Source organism: Podarcis melisellensis (genome assembly GCF_964234715.1).
Source record: "Podarcis melisellensis genome assembly, chromosome: 1".
Lineage (NCBI taxonomy): Eukaryota > Metazoa > Chordata > Lepidosauria > Squamata > Lacertidae > Podarcis > Podarcis melisellensis.
The window spans coordinates 73974493-73991683 of NC_138528.1; the positions used below are offsets into that span (position 1 = coordinate 73974493).

The following is a 17191-nucleotide window of genomic DNA, read 5'->3' on the forward strand; positions in this document are numbered from 1 at the left end:
GCACAAGGGAAAAATCTTTCCCAGTTCCTCCTTCTGAGCAGCAGGGATTATCTGTGCGCCGCTGAAATGAGCCAGCCCTCCCTTTCCCTCCTGCAACAATAAATGCCACATTGATTTAGAATGAGCGGCTTGTTTTACAGTGCTGCATCTCTGCACCAGCTTTCTCCACCGAGGCTGGGGCATTTCCCTTTTAAGAGCTTGCAAAACTGGAAGGGAACGAGGCAAAGAAGGAAAATCTAGGCCACTGCCCCTTTTAAGCTGCAATTCTGCCTGCCTGTCTCCCTTTAATCTGCACCCAAAGCCCCAGGATCAGAGGCTGACGTCATCCTGCCCCTGAGCCTCCCTCTCTGATTGGCTGAGGGTGACGTCAGGTGCTTTTTTTCAAGGCATGACCTCATCCTCAGTTCATTTTTAGTTCTAAAGTGCAACCTTCTGTCTTCCTGGATCCCTTCAGCCCTGTTAATGCTTATCTGTGCTACCTCCCCCCCCTCACACTACCCTCGCCCCTTCTGCAGATACATGCCTGCCCCTTAGTTACAGGGCTGGCATTATGAGCGCATTTCAGTGTGGCTGCGCGCGTGTATTTGCAGAGGGTTAGATCTTGCATCATCAGCACTTGCCCCAGCGTTTTCAGAGCGTTTCCCATCCGACCTTCTCCTAATTGTGGTTAAATCATCCTGACGAATGTGCAGAAATCTGCAATCAGCTGGAGGGCTTAAAGGGCTTTGATCCTGGGCTGCAGAGGAAGTGCCAGGAAGGTAAGTGTTTTTAAATGTTATTAAGGATCCGCGCGAGAGTCGGGGGTGGCGGTGGGGACTGGACTTCCACATATCGCTTAATGACCCTGCAGAATACTGCAGTACGGGAGATCCCATGCGGGTTTGTATGGGGGGCGGGTGGGCAGCGGGGTGGGTACTACAACCTGCGCAGGCTCTTAATACGCTTATTGGACCTTCCGCATCAAGACGCGAATGCTGCATGTTGCTGCATTCAGCATGCGTTCCCATGGAATCCTATGTGTAATGCCGGCTTCTACTAGATCTGTGACTGTGCATAAATTTAGTGCATGCTTCGTAATCTTATCTGGGAGGGGAAGGCTTTGGGGATGGGGGAGTGGGGTGGTGCTAATTTTGGAAGGTAGAGTAGGTGCCGAAGGTTTTTGCAAAAATAAATAAAGGTGTAATTCTAGCAGGAGGAACACCTCTCCAATGCTGCATACAGAAAAATGCGCAGTAGAGTCAGCCGTGCTGCAGGGAAGGCAGAACTGCGTTCAGCGAATCGCATATTTATGACGTGTGTTTAAGTAACAGGAGGGTTTTAAGAATCGGATTATACTAGGCTGAAATAAAACAGCAGGCTCCTGCGAAGTGAAGGGAAATCTCTGTGCTTATATATGTGTGTGCGCAGTTGTGACCGGGGCGGGGTGGGGGGGACGTGTTTGTGTGCGTTTCTGCTAAGAGGTGGTTGTTATGCCTCGAGACTTTTCCAGGAAGGATCAGACGAGGAGAAATGTTCAAGGCTCGCTTCGGATGCGGAGCGTGGAGTGTCATCATTCTTCTTAGGATTGCGGGGGGAGAGGGAGACAGAGACGGTCCATAAAGCTTTCCCTCTGTGGTTTGTGAGGTTGGTGTTAACAGCCCTGTGGTTTCCTAATGCCGAAAGAGTTTGGTTTGCCGCCCGGTTCCTTGGCGCTTCGGAGGCACCCGAGGAAACGAGAGTCTGCTGCGTTTCACCTTGGCTAGCGCCTTGACTAGGAGCAGCAGTGCGTGTGTGTGTGTGTGTGTGCTGTGATTCAGCATTTGACGGTTTGAAAACAACAACCACCTCATCCAATAGAATGGTCAGGAAGGTTTGCCCACATTTCATGTCTTCAGTTCAGTCAGGAACAGAGCAGGAAGGGCCTCCCCCCCCTCTTGGTGGTGGTGATGGGGGAAATAAGCACTTTTTTATTTTATGTTTTGCATGATACAGAATTAAGAATTGATACAGCTGTGGCTAAGAAATACTGCATGCAGACGTTCTTCTGGAGCCTTTCTGTAGGAGATGGATTGCCGACTTGTCATAATGTATGGATTTTGTGGGTGGGTGGGTGTGAAATCACTATGCTGTCAGTTGCAAAGGGTCTAATCCAAGCTTCATTGCTTTAGGCATCACACACACACACACTACAGTGTTAACAACCTGCATCTCAGTATGATTAAAAATATAAGACTTCTCTATACATCTCTCACATAAAGAGTTGTTTCAGCCTAGCTCCTGAAACATCAGCGTAATAGTACGGCCATCTACAGAAACGCTTGTACTCCCTTGTTTTGAAGCCTTGCAACAAATGACTCCCAATATCTTGCTGCAGTTAGGCTTAATTCTGGCACAACCCAGTTGAATTACACTAGTCAAAATGCAAAAAACTCCAGGGTGGAGGGAAAGAAGCCCCCATGTAAATTAGCAGATGCAAGCCAGAACTTACCTTTTCGTACCTTTTCTTGGTAAGGCCAGTGTAACTTATATTTAAGGTTTGCATGACTATGTAGAAGCTTGGCATCACAACAACCCTATGAGATAAATTAGGCTGAGAATACGTAAAGCTGAGCAGACATTGATTTGCTTTATCCAGACATTCTAGCCATTGCATCAGGCTTACCCTCTGGGTACTATTTTATAAAAGTATGGATATTTTCACTGATGACACAAAGCAGTCAGCTGAGTTTTTCGTGCCACTTGTGTACAGGTGTGAACAATGGGAAAGTAAGGGAAATGAAGCTGTTTTTAAACTGAATGTGCATTCTAATTTGTGTAGGCTTTGCAATCGTATTTTGCATTCAGGGAATGCAAAAAAGAAAAAAGAAAATACTTTCAGTGTCATGGATGAAAATGCCCTTTGTCTGTAATGAAGTCTAAGGAGGCTATGTGTGAATGGTCATTGCATCCAAGCCAGGGAAGTGTGCTGAGCAGACAGCATTACACATTTTGATAGGTCAGCTGATTTGTTTTGCATGTGAACAATAGCTGAGCTCAAGTCTGAATGAAATGGTGTGAGCAATAAAGAGAGAAGGGTTGCTAGCTTCACTGCACTGGGTGCTAGATGTCTTCTGTTCACCTCAAACCTTGCATGGGATGATCTCTCTCTTTCTCAGCCTCTCTCTCTCTCTCTCTCCCACACACAAACATACACACACAGTTTGATCCCCTCTCCAGTTCTTTTCTTGTCACAGAAAGGGCCCAGATACCTCATCATAGGGAAGATGGACCAGGCATCCTCCAGTCCCCCAGACAAGGCTACCAGATTTCAACGTGGATATGTTTAACCATTCTAGAGCTGCAGAGGGATTCATCCACAGCATCCTGATCCTCTCTTTCTTCTTTGGCCCCTTTGTCCATCTTCTCTTTCCAACTGCTGAGTGGTTAAAAAAATAAAAAACAAAAACAAAAATTTCTGGTGGAAATGGTTGGTCAAGGATCCGGAGAAGCTGTGGATTCGGAAAATTCAAAACCGCCCCTTCCTTCATGGCTGTGCGATTGTTAAGAAACAGCATGATCTTTGGGTTGCAATTTAGCAGCTTGACTAACAGGCCGGTGTAGACTGCGGTGTGTCACATGAAGAGAGCCTGCGCTTCAAAGGGGAATCCCACAAAGAAAAATGAGAAACATCACCAAAGCCGAGGGTCATTGGCCAAATAAGATTGTGCATGAGGAAACACTCTCCCACTCTCAATTAGATTAAACGGCCAGTCAGATTCAGAGTACGACCATCTGCATCTGTGCACTGATTCAGTTCTTATGAGCTGTGCTGAGCACCACTCATTAAAATGTCGAGCAGCAGGCAGTGCAGGTGAGAGCAGTGACTGGTGGGAGTTAGGAAGAGGATTGCAAAACAAGCCTCCCGGTTGCTGGCCTGGCACTGCAGTGAAAAGCACTGTCCAGAATCACCTTAAATAGCATATGTTTAACTCCAGTACTGAGCTGTATGCTTTGCAGAAAACAGAAGGGTCAGCACCTTCCCCGTCCTGAGCACATGCGTCTCTTGTGGCTTGACAGAAATGAAGGTGAGAAGCATAGCTTGGTACTGGAAGTATCAAATATGGAGAGAAAATGAATGAACCTTACAACATTTCATTTCCTCATGCTCAAAAGGGGTTGTTTGTAGATGGGCTATTTCTCCACAGGAGCTTGGGGAAAACACTTCTTTGTTTGTTCACAGGTCCGGCTAGTGTGTTTCTGTAATGAGCAGGATTTTTAAAACCCACACAATTGGCTGTGCAGGATAAAAACGCCTACTCTAAAGATCAAGCTATCCAGGCAAGAATTCTCCAACTGTTTAACCCTGAATATTCTCCAGTATGGCATAGTGAACTTGTTAAGTGTGTGGGTATGTTTGTACCACAGATACAGGAGAAGGTGATCTTCAGGTGATGTGGTCACAAGTATTAAAGGTTTAAGACCAGCACATTAAATTGGGCCTGGAAATAGACTAACAGCCAGTGCAGCTGATAAACCACTGGCAGAATTCAGTCAGAACCATGGGCTAGGAGTGTGTGCGTGTGTGTGAACATGTGCACATTCATATAATATTGTATGCTATATGAAGTTAAACATGGTAGTAAGATGGTCTTCAGTGAAACGTGGAAAAAGGCAACTAAAGATTCACTCTTTATTCATTATTCCACAGGTATAGCTAAAGGGGGAAAGTGGGGTGAGGGTTTAGAAAGTTCTCTAAATAGGTAATGGTATGCACTGACAGAGCAGGGTGGAATGAACGGAATATGGCTTGTTGAAACTTTGTATATCCCTTCATCCTGGGCTTTTAATTTCACACAGTGAAATTTGCGCAGGCTTAGTGGATTCCACATCTGTGTTTGTGTGTAGTAGCAAAGAAGACAAGAGAGTCTGGCGACTTAAAGGCTGTTATTTCAGCATGAGATTTCACATCCTTGTTTAAAAAGATGGAGAAAGTATGCAGCATGTAAACAAGAGAAACACAGCACTGAGAATTTATAAAGTATGGCCCTGTCACTGAGTTATCTGCAAGAAAGCTGCAATTTTTATTTATTTTACTTTTGTACAGGGGTCATATAAAATCCTTGCAAACTGCAGCAACCTTTCACTTTAGCAGCAGGACAGAGCCATTTCGATGCTTTCTATCCAAATGAATATTAAGTTAAAACTAGTTCTTCAAGCTCTGCATTTTCCCCGCCCCATTTTGCAAAATTATTTTATCAAATATTCATTTGGAATAAGTTAGTCAGGGCAAGATAACATAGTGGAAGAGAAGGGGACCTATTATTGGGTTTTTCTAAGGCTTGTCCTTCTGAATATGACTGCACTCTAGCAGTGGGACCATAATGCCTACTTAAATTTGGGTTTAACAGTGCATTATATAGAAGGGCAAGCAGTTACTACATTTGTTTATTCATTTATTTAAAAATAGTGGGTTTTTTCCTGTTTGCAATTCATTGATTTATATGTTTCAGTGTAGACTATCAGTAGAATTAGTCAGAGCTATTTTATATGAAATCAATTATGGGATATATTAATATGGGCTTGATTTCTACTCATGGCTGACAATTCAATCTTTGCTGCTGATTTAATCGTGCAGTCAAATTTATACTGGCATGGTTATTTTCTTTAAATGTGGAGAAGCTGGGTGGGCCAACATAGTTTATTTTGTAGTGAGCTAATTGAGGTTTTTTTGTAGCATTTATGCTGGTTTAACTGCTGTAAGTTTATTCTCTGGCATATTAGTGAAAACTGAAAGCAAGTGCACTTGAAAAAATGCAAGTGCTTCTGAAAAGTAGGCGGCTTTTGGCAATTTTCCTGTAGACACAAAGTGGTTTCTTATGGTAGTCTTAATGGACTGTTGATGGAATAAAGTACTAGAGTCTTACATCACTTGCAATCAAGCTGAAATGGGAAGCGGAGGAGAAAATACAGTGAATTAAACTCTGCAAAATTAAACACACACGTTTCTGAGGCATTAAAATAGCATAAATGGTAAAGATACCTAAAGAGTTAGTCACCAGTGCAAATATTTCTTACACTGCTATCTAAGTCACGACTGCCAATAAATCATCTTTCCTACTTTTTATGCCAACATGGCAACAATGTTGTAAAACGCTATTGAAGAGCTTCTTAACTGTTTCAATTAATTAAAACTACAGAGAGCCAGTGTGGCATAATGGATAGATGTGAGATTAGAATTGCTGGTAGGGGTGCGCTGCATGGGAATAGTAGAAATTGTGGAAGCAAGATAGTTGACATTGGAAATTATTTTCTTGATGTCATTTTGATGCCTCGTGCTCATTATCTTTTTTGGTGGGGTTGTCTATTCCAGATACTTTTTCCAGTACCTGGGGTCCTGGTCACCCCATTTTTCTTCAGATATCTCTTGTTGTTCTTTAAGCCACAAGTGAGGTGGGTTTATACATTTCCTTACTGGTTCCAGATTATGTGAAAGACACAGAAGCAAGAAAATAAAATATTTTAGTGGATCAACTTTGCAGGGGAAAGGCTGACCTTTCAGTTGGACTGTTACAGTTTGCAAAACTTTCAGGATTCAGAGCCCATCTTTTGCAAAGCACTGCTCTTCCAGCAATAGTTAGCAAATGAAAAGTCACTCTACCATATGTTGGGCTGGTGTAGATCTGGAAGTTTTGTTTGACGTCTCTCCCATCACTTGGACCACAGTTGCTCTTTGTGTGTCAGAGACAGAGACTGCTGCTAGGAGCTTTAAACTATTGATCTGCATTATAGTAATTTTCCTTTCGGAGCATTGGCTTCCGTGGAGATACAGGACTTGGATCTTCATCTGTCTCACTGTCAGCCTGGCTTTGAATTGGGTTAGCTCCAAGGTGCACTAATTTGTTACATTAAGCTGTTCAGTAGGTATGGTTCATAGACTGTGCCAATATGAGGAACTCCTGTCCAGCACCAAAAAATGAAAAAAGGCAATACAAGATGGATTTCTTTAGGTTCTCAGCTGATGGTCTGAAACATGAAGGCTCCCTTTGTACATAGGTAGGAAGTGCATAAATAATTTTCTTTACCATTAATGTTAAAACTTCCATTAACATCAGTAAGGTCCACATTTAGTAGTTTCACACATCCTGTCCAGTTTATTTTGATGTGTATAGCAATATGTGCAGAATAAACAGGGGAGAAAACTACACAAATAAATGTGTTTACACATTTATTTAGCTATTTCTTCTTTTTTTATCAGTCATATACCAGTTCTAGTGAAATTCTAAAGCTAAACCGAGATCAGCAGCAAAATGGCGTGGGGGGAAAGGATTAAGGCTGTGCATCACTGGATTGCCTCTGATTCAACCATGTTTAAACTATGTCATGGAAAATAAGTAGGCATTGTATCTGTAGTTTTAATTCATTACTGAAACAGGGATGAATAAAACCCTTTATATGAGCATGCCTGTCCGCTTCAGAGCAACGCTTACAGGATGAATTCATGTAATGGTTAATGCATGACAAGCTTGCTACGGGCCTCCTTTCCTTTCCATTGACAAATACTATGCTAAGAGACTTGGACTGTGTTGATGGTGTATATTTATTGATTACATTTTTATCTTGCTGTCCCTGCTATGAGCTCAGCACTGTGTGTGTTTCTCCCTCCTCCTCCTTCCAGTCTTCCTGTGCTGTGTTGAAAGGTAGCCCCAAGTGCTTCCAAATGAAGTGTGCATTGGAACATGGGCACCTTTGAACCTAGTACAACAAGAACTGACAACACAGGCAGGCAACCAGTCAGGTCTTGAAAATCCCAAATGCGCTGAGTGTGTGTGTGTGTGTGTGTGTGTGTGAGAGAGAGAGAGAGAGAGAGAGAGTTGGGTGGTGATGTTCCTCAAATTTCTGTTTCTTTTGTCAAGGAAATTTGCATGACTGTGCGCAAGATAGTGCTTAAAAATCTGGTGACAAAGAAATGACTCGATGGATGCAAGAAGCAGTTTTGTTAAGCACGGCACATTCTTTGTCCGGGGAAATGTATATACCTGTTTAAATATATACAGTATACTTTCCTTTTTTATTGCTCCCAAAAGGAGGCACTGATAAGGAAAAGCTTGCCTTCTGCAATGCATTTTGGAGCAAGTAAAAAAAAGGAATATTAGAATATATATTTCTGTGACAAAGAGCTAAACCGGGACTGGGAAACCTGTGGCCCTCCAGATGTTGCTAGACTCCAGCTCCCATCAGCCCCAGTCAGCATGGTTAGTGGTCAAGGATGATGAGAGTTATATTCCAACAGCATATGGAGGGCCACAGGTTCCCATCCAATAGCTAAACTCAAGAAGTGCTGTTTTTTAGAATAAAAAACTGCTTGCTTCAGCATTGAATAATTCCTTTTGCCTCTGGATATCCAGTGCCAGTGGCCCCAGAATTTGAGGCTGGTGCCTTGACATTTTGATACGCAATCAAGTGATGGCTTCTGTTATCATGTGAGAACTATGGTCATTTGAGTTCTTTGAATGTCTTCCCCTTTTGTTTGCTAAAATCTGAGTTATTTTCACGAGGCCGTTCTTTTTTAAGCCTTCCTCCCGCCCCCCCTACTTGTTCCTAGCTTTGACACCAGCATATGGTTTTATCAACTAGTAACTGGCCCAAAAGATGGAGATATGGTGCCAAATTGGAAAGGGATTCAAAAGGAAGAAAATTATCCACTTGGTTCTTTCCCATGACCAGTGGGCTTTGTTGCACCTAAAAAACCAGCTGCCCTAACTGCTTTTCATTTCCCCTTCTAAAGAACTACTGGAACATGTGATAGGGTTGCCATCATCCTGGCTTGACCTGCTCCTGTGTCGTTAACAGCAGGCTGGTCTAAAGAAATTGGTAGCTTTTCATTGCATGGGCATGGCACGCAGCATATTGCCACCTGCTAATGATCTGTATCAGCCTTCCCTAGTCCAGCTGTGCTGCCTGGAGATAATGGAGGGCACCAGGTGGAGAAGGATGATATAGGCCAACCTTAAAGGCGAAGGTGCAATGGCTGATCAAATGTTTACATTCCTAACTGGTAGTAGACCAGGTTATTTACAATCCACATTATTCAGGACTGTGCACTTAAGCAGGAGCTGGAGCCAGTCTCACCTTGGAGTATACCTTCATGTTGGATGGTTCTGCAAATGTTTGTTGCATAAACACTTTACACTTGTAGGTGCATAATGCTAAAAACTTTATTGTGCACCTTAAAACGTAATTGTGAAGTGAGCTCCTTGGATAGGGCATGCCATCAGACAAAGGAAATGCTTTTGATAACAAGAATGCCCTAAAAAGTATACAACTTTGGAATCCATTTTTGAGAACAAATACTGGAATGTTCTGCCTCCCTTTTCCAGCCAAAGTGGCTAATGAGCTGACCCATTTTGCCAGCTGTTACATCAATGATCCCACTGGAGATTATCTGTGCTGGAATGCTTTTTCCCTATTCTGTAAATTGGTGCAGTGAGGAATGAGAGATTTTGTGATGCAAGAAGAAAACCATTAAGTTCCAGCAGTGTGCATTTGCTGCTCTGGGTAGCTGGGCTGGATGAGGGAGGAAGAAGAACATGCATTTGGTTGATCTCTTACCCTCCCCCCAAAACACTGCATCAGCAAGTATAGCAATCTTGTTTGTAAATCGCAATTTTCAGGAATCGCATATCCCATAGTGTTGGCCCATCATCTGCATGCCAGATGTTCTTCCTCTTGGCATAAAGGTAGGGTATGTAAGTAGGACCTCTCCAAGCTCCCCGATAGTGCCAGCCTATGAATCTCTTTGAGAAACTATTGTGCTTACAAGTACTGGTGCATGCAGGAAGTTGGACAGGTCTTGAACTGGATTGAACAGCTAAGGAACGGTCACACCTAGTGTTTTGCATTACTTTTTATTATACTGGAGGACTTCTGTTAAGTCATTCCCAGAGATTTGTAGCATTGTTGGAAACGATAATTTGTAAAAAGTTTCCACAGTGATATTTTTAAACATAGGAGTGATTATAACTTGGACAGTAGCTCCTGCTAACTTGTGTTCAGTATGAAGTTAAATCACTCTGAGTGCTCTTCCATTACTCCAAAGGTGACTTCATAGAGTAGAAACTCATTGCCTGTGTGAGTGTTTACATGAGGGGTGGAATTCTGTGGCCTTCCAGATGTTGCTAGACTCTAAATCCCATCTTCCATGACAGTTCCCCACCCCACCCCACCCCGGTTTTCAAATTAATTTATCTTGAGGCCATCATTTCAAGGTCACTGGACATCAGAGACGGGAGTGTATTACATGCAAGGAAGGGATGTCCTTGATTAGTCTTCTTTTTCCTCCCTTCTATTTCACTTCAGAATAATTGCACCCCCAACCCATCATGGGATGGGTTATTGAAGTATACTCAAGCATGTAAGCCTGTCAGGAACTGTTAGGAAGCATGTTAGAAGGCTGTGGAAGAAGGGACTCACATGGCGGAGTTGTTGATATTTGCTAATTGTTCCATTGAGCTCTTACTCCTAGATAAGTGTGTGCAGAATTGTAGGTTCAATAACTGTATATTTGGGGCTTCTTGGTATTGTTGAAAACCCCTTTTCAGATTTCTCAATATAAATGGTTGTGTGGGAGCTTAGGAATGCAGAGGTCTTTCTGGAATTCCGCTTTTACAGTCAGTCATTGGAGTTCATGGGAAGGGTACATTGTTGTCTTCTTATGTGAGTCACTCCTATGATTTGAACCATATCATTGGGTAGGTTTATACATGTGCTTATTTGTTGAAAAGTCATGGCTCTGCTGAGAATGCAGGAGTCCAGTGGACCATTTTGAGTTGGGAGACTATGGACAAGCTCCCACAAATATTAGACTTGTTTCGTATCTCTGCCTCTTCAGAGTGCAGGTAAGGCTGGCCTAATTGAATATGCTCCAGAAATCTTTCCCAAACACAGAAAACTGGATGTTCAGGGGGAAAGGTTTTAGTCTAGTGTACTCCCAAGTGTGCTAGTTTGTATATACAGAAAAGTATTTTGATTCATGTTCTTATTAACAGATTTTGGCTTTTCACTTGTACTTGTCACAGTGCTAAAGAGCCTTACAAATGCCAATCAATTTCCATATGGGCAGCAAGAATGAAGGCTACAAGATCTTATGAAGGAAACGTATAATCTTTTCTGGGAAGATGCCTAGGACAGATGGTCTAGGAATGGTTTGACCCATTCTTTTTTTGCTAATTTATTGGTATAGAATTGAGAAACTGCCTTCCAGGTCCACAATGTGTGTTATTTGCAGTTCAATGAGCATATTAGGAAATGTAACTTAAACTCCACTATAAGAAGACTGAGATGTCAACAATGAATCAACTTTGTTCAGTGATTAAACAGTTTTTAATTATTTTTGTGTGTCAAATAGAGGTCCAGAACTCAGGTTATATAGCATGCCCAGTGTCTGCTTCACGTGCTTCTTGTAAACTATCCACGTTTCCACAGGACAAACTAAGAAAGCTGTTGTAAATACTGGAAACCAAGGCAATTCATGTGAAGTGTGTGGCATTAATTTCCAAAATATTTTCAACCATTTCATTCTTGTACGTTTCCTTGAGGTCTTTTTTTAGATAGGTGGGCTATCCTTTCTTTTTTCTTTTTTGAATAAATAAGTAATATAAAATAAGACTTGATTGGCATGAGCAGTGAAAATATGTGCTCATGAAAGTAACTTCTGTGCCGAACGTCTTTTAATGAGCGATGTTACGAAAATGCTAATTACGCATATGTTGCCCTATTTTTCTAATCGCACCTGTTTTCAACATTGGTTTGCTCTTCAAAAGTTAGCCAGAGGGAGTGCAGAGATTAGTACAGAAAAAAGGAGGGATGAGAGTGGAATCCTACCCGATTTGAGTGGATAAGGGCCATCTCTTGAAAAAGACTTTCAAAGATGCTTTTGGGCCCCAAAGCAGACAAGGTATCTCCACCCACCCACAGTGGGCAACACCTTAACAGGGCAGTCTGTGGAGATGTTGTCCCCTGTTCCAAACTGATGTTCAGGCTGTAGGAAATTGCCTGGGCAGCAGAGAGAACCAGGCTATGCCTGAAATAGTAAGAAACCTGGTCAGTGTCTGCCGGGGCTCTAAGGTATAGCTGTTGCCTGGCATCTGTGCGGTTGCTGTGGAAACACAAGGCGCTAACTTGTTAATAGGACTCGTATCCTTGCTTGCCACTATGGCAAAAAGATGATAATGATTTGGTAATAGTCATGTGATGTAGGGATTCCTTGTGTGGCACTGGGGTGGGTGCTAGAGTGAGGCTTGCTAAGCACTTACTGTATTTTTTGCTCTGTAAGACTCACTTTTTCCATCCTAAAAAGTAAGGGGAAATGTGTGTGCGTCTTATGGAGCGAATGCAGGCTGCGCAGCTATCCCAGAAGCCAGAACAGCAAGAGGGATTGCTGCTTTCACTGCGCAGGGATCCCTCTTGCTGTTCTGGCTTCTGAGATTCAGAATATTTTTTTTCTTGTTTTCCTCCTCCAAAAACTAGGTGCATCTTGTGGTCTGGTGCGTCTTATAGAGCGAAAAATACGGTAAGCACTTGAAAGAAGAAGGGGTGGGTGGAAGGGAGGGAGGAGGGTAGGGAGAGATATTAGCTACAGTGCCAGAATTTACATCTTAATAAGACTGTAGGTAGCTGCCCAGCTTAAGCCATCCTGCCAGCATTTCAGGTTCTAAGCTGACAGTTACTTGCCTTAGTAATCCTTCCGGCAGATAATAAACTGCCATGCCTGAAGACTGAACCAAGAATTACTTTCTGTCAACCCCTTGCCCTGCACATATTTTATTCTGAAGGCTTGCACACACTGTTACCCTTTACCCTTTAATTGCTGTACCAGGAAGCAAGTGCTACATGTAGCTCCCTACATAATGGCAGCCCTGTCTCCAAGCGGTGGCTACAGAAGATTCACTAAACAGCAGCTGGAAGCCCCAGGGCTATATCTGGCCTCTTACTTGCCAGACTAGAAACAAATGGGGTATGGAGAAAATAGCTGGGGACTCACTCAGACCATCTCACTATGTGTTTGGTGGTTGTGTGAACATGCAAATAGGTGTAGATCATGGGTAGGCAAACTAAGGCCCAGGCCCAATTGCCTTCTCAGACTGGCCCGTGGACAGTCCAGATATCATTGCGTTTTTACATGAGTAGAATGTGTCCTTTTATTTAAAATCCATCTCTGGGTTATTTGTGGGGCATAGGAGTTTGTTCATTCCCCCCCCCCCAAATATTGTCTGCCCCCCACAAGGTCTGAGGGACAGTGGACTGGCCCCCTGCTGAAAAAGTTTGGTGACCCCTGATGTAGATCCTGAATGGCACATGATACCCCCCCTCCACATGCTCCACCATGGAGGAGCACATATTCTACATTGCAATGTGCCTGCAATTGTGTTGCAGCATTCCGTGCTAACCCGTTTCAGCTACAAAAAGAGCCTCATGTCCAGTACTGTACATGCAATAATTTATTTGTGTAGTTAGCAACACTTGAACGAAAAGCTAATCCTGGTCCAGCAATGGTCATAGCTGTTATATTGGCCAAAACTGGTCAAGGGGCTGCAGAGGCTATCTGGGCCTCCAGTAATGTAGCTGGTTGCAGGAGCACCCCCAGATCGTGTGTCTTCTCTTTCAGAGAGGCTGTAACTTCATTCAAGGCTGACAGTTGGCCAGCTTCTCAGACATAGAAACCACTCGCCCACGGAGCCTTTCCTGCCAAGATTCTAGCTCGTTTCCCCTCATTCATTCCACCACTCCATCCAGGTATGCATCCAGGACCTGCATGGCATCTTGCTTCAGACAGAAATAGAGCTGAGTGTCACCAGCATACTTTTGGTAGCTTGTGTTAAATCTCCTAATGGCCACAAATAGCACTGGGCATAGAGTAGTGCTCCATAGCTTAATTGCTTGGGGACCAGAAAGCACTGTCCCAATGCTACTGACTGTGCTTGGCCCAGCAGATAGGACTGGAACCACTGTTACACAGTGCCCCTGATACCCATCCCACAGAGCTAATCCAGGAGGATACCATGGTCAATGGTGTCAAAAGCCACCAAGTGACTGAGAAGGGGCAAGTTCACACTCCCCTTGTCTCATTCTTGATAATGGTCCTCCATTGGGGCAACCAAGACCAATTGGGTCCCATGGCTAGGCCTGAAACCAGATTGGAATGGGTCTAGATCAGGGTTAGGGAACAGGATGTGGTCAGCTGGCAGCCCCTTGGTGCTGATTGCAAACTCTGCTTTGGAAGGAGTTGGCTGCATTTGGGCATGGCTTGCATCTGGTGCCCAATTTAAAAGGTGCTGAATGCAAGCCCTGCTTGTCAAGGAATTATTAGAAGTACACTTTAAGGTTTCTGATTTGTTCTTTCTCAGCCATGGTTTTACTAGCACCGCATCTGTACGGTGTTGGGTGTGGACAGGTGAGCGTGGCTTAGCGAAAAATAAGGACACATAGGCTGGAAGTTTGGGTACATAGGCCAGAAGTTTGCCATGCCTGCTTTAGATTAGGCAGGCATGTCCAAAGTCCTAATGGAGCCTGTTGGTCAATTCAATCCGGCAGTATTATGTCCTGGGGGTAAAATCCTTTAAAAAGCCCAGCAACTTGAATCTTAAAAAAACCTCAACTATTTTTTTTGGGGTAAACTCAAGCCTAAAAAAGCTCAGTGACTTTGGTCCGCCCTCACGCATGTTCACTTCATCAAATCTGACCCTCTTTGAAAAAAGTTTGCCCCCCCCCCTTCTCTAAGGATTCATGAAGTTGCATTCAAGGAGCTTAGTGCTCTCTTGGCATGCCTCTACTGTATCTTCTCCTCCCTTCACTACAGGAACTGCATGTTGTCCTCAGGCAGCCTATAGTTACCCTAATACCAATGTTAAGCTGCCCGTCTTGTCACAAAGCTGCAACTTGGCACTGCACCTCCTCCTTTAATATTTTCATTCAGGTTAACCCTGTGCCCATCTCCTCACTAAAGTCATTCAAGAGAGATGTGGGATTAAAGGATTATGATAATGGTCTTCAGGAGCACTCAAGAAGATTAAAGTGGCTTCTGATAAAAGAGGGGCATCATATTAACCTTCCCCCACCTTTAAGAATTAGTAGCCTGGTGGTCATTGTATTGAGGTAATAAGGTATACCTAATTCCTTAATTTTACCTCATCTTCATAAAATGCCTAGATTTGCAGCTTGCTCACATGAATCCCCTCTGAAGTTTGTAAAACTCTTGCTGGGTTAATGAGGAAGGTCTGTTTGTGTTAACTAGTATCTTAAGAACATGAAAACCCTACTGGGTCAAGCCAAAGGCCCATCTTGTCCACTATCCTGTTCTCACAGTGGCCAAACTGATGCCCATGGGAAAGCAGCAAGCAGGACCTGAGTAAAACAGCACATTCCCCACTTGTGATTCCCACCAACTGGTGTTCAGAGACACACTGCCTCTGACAGTGGAGGCAGGACATAGCCAAGAAGATTGTTTTCTTGTTGGTAGCTTATGCATTTGGTTTAACAGTTTTTGTGATGTGAGGCCTTTGGTCCTTAACTTGACGAGTTTTAGGTATTTGTGGCCTCCAGTGGGATAGGATGTTTTAGACCTGCCCCTTATATGAATGGATGTGATTTTAGTTTTCTATTCTCTTTTGGGGTTTTTAAGTATTTGGTTTTAATGTTTATACTATTCTGTAAGTCACTTTTAGCCACTTTTTGTGAGCCCATTAGCAGACTCTGCACACACTTGAACCAATGCCATGAGTGGCTCCTCCTATCTGAACCGGACCTCAGAAGACATCCTTTTTCCAAGGCCAGGTAGTGCTTCCTGGTAATATTATTTTTAAAAAGCTGTGTGAGAGAGAGACAATGAATAACACACAGCTTGAAAAATTGTAAATTTTGCTAGCTTATTAAGTTGGGGGTGGGATCAGACTAGATTATATTTTTTAATTCAGCTGTGCCAGAGTCAAGTCAAATATTTTCCCCCCTCCCTGCTGGTTCCCAAGAAGATATTGTTTTCCTTTGCTTTGGCAGCCTGATAAAGAAATAGGCTAAACATTTTCAGATTCTTCCCTGGAAATTTTGTTATTTTAAAATTAATAATTAAGAGGTTTTTTTAAATAACTTCGTTGAAGTCATGTTGCTGCCACTCTTCCCAGCAGCTGACCCCCGCAAGTCAAATTCAGCCAACCAGTCGTATCCTGTTGTAGTTGACAAATCTCTCCCCTTTTCCTTTCCTTTCCTTTCCAAGAGGTGTATTGAACCTGTGGCAGGCCTTAACACATGGCTAGTGGGCTGCATCCTCCTTGATGTGGGCCTGCTTTTGACTCACTTCTTCACTAGGATGGTTTTTGCTGTCAATTGCTCCTGGGATGAGGAGTTCCTCTGGGGGTGCAACCCAACACCTCTCAAGTTAACACTTTCCCCCTTATTTGGGGATGTGTGCATTTCCTATGTCTTGTAACTCATGATTTCCACTTTCATTTTTTTTATATAATAATCTTTATTAAATTTTCAAAATGTTACAAATGACAGGACAGAAAAGAAAAAGAGAGGTAAGAAAAAAGTAAAAAGACCAGAAAAGAAAACAAAAAACAACAAAGAAGGTTTCCACCTTTTAGACTCATTTTCCTTAACTTCCTTAACATGATTTCCACTTTCAGTTTGCTTTCACTGCTTTTGTGCTTTTTTGACGTGTCCTTTTTCTTTCTTTCTTGGGGCTGGCTTTGTATAGTCTTTTGCAGGTAAATGACCACATTCCCCTGGGAGGAAATAATGAGGTTGGGGGAAGGCACATATAGGAGGCTCAAACAGAAAATAGATGGGGGCAAGAACAAAAAATGGGCAGGAGCGCCCATCTCTTTGTCACCTCTCTCCATCCTTGTCTTTCCCCTTCCTTCATCCACACCTCCCCTTTCACTCAGTCTGTCTATCCCTTCACACACACCCCCATTTACATTCCTCCACACACCCTCCCTGTTTACATGCATCCTTCCTCTAATTAGGGAGAGAGAATTATCCAGAAATCACAGCACGTCTGACAAGAAACGCCTGCCTGCTTGCCCTTCTCTCCCTTTCTCTCCTTGCTGTGATCCAGTGGGGCAGGAGAGAGGAAGGGCAGGGGATTGCTGGAGGCAAGCAGGCACTTCTCCTAGCGTGACAGCTCTGAGACCCCCCCTCCTGCCCCTATGCTGGCCATCCTAAGAGAAACCTTTTCCAT

At 43.3% G+C, this 17191-nt stretch overlaps 1 protein-coding gene across 1 annotated transcript in view; it reads left to right on the top strand.

Annotated features, from left to right (window-relative positions):
* The first annotated feature begins 418 nt into the window (after positions 1-418).
* Positions 419-17191, top strand: part of DUSP8 (dual specificity phosphatase 8) — an 82392-nt gene continuing 65619 nt past the window's right edge. Inside the window, exon 1 of the mRNA XM_081903832.1 lies at positions 419-758. The gene's annotated coding sequence lies outside the window, so the exon portion shown is untranslated. The remainder of the gene's footprint in view (positions 759-17191) is intronic.